This window comes from Montipora foliosa, chromosome 4, assembly GCF_036669935.1.
Source record: "Montipora foliosa isolate CH-2021 chromosome 4, ASM3666993v2, whole genome shotgun sequence".
In the NCBI taxonomy this organism is placed as follows: domain Eukaryota; kingdom Metazoa; phylum Cnidaria; class Anthozoa; order Scleractinia; family Acroporidae; genus Montipora; species Montipora foliosa.
The window spans coordinates 6,962,670-6,965,169 of record NC_090872.1 but is presented as its reverse complement, the minus strand read 5'-3'; positions in this window follow the sequence as shown (position 1 = coordinate 6,965,169).

Genomic DNA, 2,500 nt, shown 5'->3' with positions numbered 1-2,500 from the left:
ATGTTATTTTGTTAAATTAAGGACGGTGCCTACTATTGTTATTGCGCATATGTTCTGCTCATCTCGAGATAATCGGATTTCCTATCGTCACGGTGCTTATTAATACAGGGATATTTTTGCGCGGCTCAAAAGGAGGAGAAAGCAGAACTTAGCAAGTGATCTTGGTATCCAAAAAGAAAACTGGAGGTAACCATGCATTTTTCAGAGATAATTAAGCTTCAATTTGGAAAATAATGCCATACATTGCTTTGTATTTTAAAGCTTTTTACAAATAATGTGGATTAACTATCTTCTAAAAATGCGTGGTTACCCCCAATTTTCTTTTTGGATTTCAATAACACTTGTCAAGATCTGCTTCTCCCGCATATTCAGTAAACCGCGCAAAAATACCTTTGAATTAGTAGGCACCGTCCTTAAGCGTAAAATATAATTGAATGGATTTCATGACGCTCAGGAAATAATCACTTCAGGATAAGAGCGGAAATCTTTCAAAACAACTGAAAAAAGGAGGAAGGAAGTTGGAATCCACCCTAAAAGGATTGGAGCTCTGCATGTTCCGTTGTGTGATCCTTATAACTTAGGTTGAAAATGGAATTCGTACAACCAAGGTTTTGAAACTCAATAAAGTAAAGTAAAACACAAGTTTCGTTTCAGCTGTTGCACATTAATTTTCTATTTCCGTTTTGTCCCTGATACTTCAGTTAATCTGCGATCTGCCTTGACATGATAGCGGAACTTCATGTTGTTTGGAACTCTTAAAAAAAAAAATTCAACATTGCCTCAGTGTACATATTCCTTTAGGTGGTGTTCATTAACAGACTTACCGCAGGTAGGTGTTCATGCGAGGCAGGCTGCGACCACAACTGGATCATTAAGATTCCCAGGAAGTCTTTCCATGTCTTTTATACTAAATCACTCACAAGAGCGCACTAGTGAGAAATGTACATCGAAGGGAAATGTTTAAAAGCCCTTTTTATAAAATGTCACTTCGTCTGGTGTGCGGATGCAAATTCCACCGCGGAAGGTGGGCGTTTGCATATATTCCCGTTATTTAGATAGCAGCGGATGCCAATAAATTATGTTCTAAGTTCAGGTCATCCTAGTTGAATGGACAGCATGCTAACACGGAAAGCGGATTAACACACTTCACCAAAAACAGAGCAATTATCGGTTAACAGGACTTTTGTTCTCGTTATGGGCGGATATAGAGATTCCAGTATACAATGGGTCACTTGAAAATGTCGCCCATATCACGAACACGATCATGACTCTGGCTTCAATGCCAGAGAGCAGCAAAGAAAGGAAAAGAAATTTTACTCAGGGCAAACAAACTCTTACTATTTTTTTTTCTATTTTGTAATTTTTAAAAAGAGATGACACCTTTAGCGGCACCAAAATATCTGTATTCATCTTCAGGAGCCCTTGGCAAAGCCGCTTGTAGCCAACGACATCTTCATGGTAGAAATGGCACTCAATTTCAAGTTTCAGATAACCTGGCCCTCCATAAAAATTTAGTACATTTTTCTTTACCTGCAGTAAGTGGTGGACGAGCCTGTCGTCGAACAAATGTCAGCATGCGCCAGGCTCAGACGCAACCACGGGAAATTCTGGCGTCCGAAAACAGCATGCCAGTATCCTGCACACCGGGGCCACTCTAGTAGGCACCAGAAGGGGCCAAAGTGCCGGTATTCTGTCAACCTTGAGATGTCTAAGGCTATTTATCGAATGTACGGTATCCTTGTTCAACTCGGTTCAGGTCCGTACAAGTAATTGCTTTCTTTCACGCCTTGTCTTTCGAAGAAACGTTTGTGAGTGGTAAAAGTCTCAACTCTAAGAACGTCTGTATCTAAAGGAAGGTGAAATTGATAGCCAATCTAATTTGCATAATGCGGGTCTCACATTCGAAGATGCACCGACAGTGTACAGTCGCCGCGGGAAAGTAAGACAAAAAGCGCAACATATTTTTATATTTCCGTGCTATCAAACATCTGTTTACCAAAATTGAGTAGGATCTTAGAGTGGCCCGATCTGGACTTGAGAAATAAACACCAGCGAAAACAGGGCACTTTGGCATGTTTTCAAACATCGTTCAAACGGGTGTTAGTGCGCTAATTTTTATGAGCCTTTTCCTGGAAACATTTTAAAATTAACACGCATTTCATATCTTTGAAAGACCACGGAACATGGAAATGAAAATGATATTTTGTTTTATTTTGTGTTCTTTGAGTAGCGATCTCGTGAAGTTCGGCAATTTTTGACTCTCGGCACGCTTAAATTTGGGCCTTTAGCGGCTCTGACTGTTGTTGGCTCTAAAACTAAAGTCGTTGCATTTACTTATGACCCAAGAGAGTTAAATAAGCAAAGTTTAAGGGCAAACTTTTTTTCGATCCGAAATGCGGTGGATCGCTATTAGAAAAAGTGCCTCTTAATATATTTCGTTTTTGCCATTTTTAATGTGTACTTAATCACTTACTGATGCTCTTGTTTCCCTGTCTTGAGA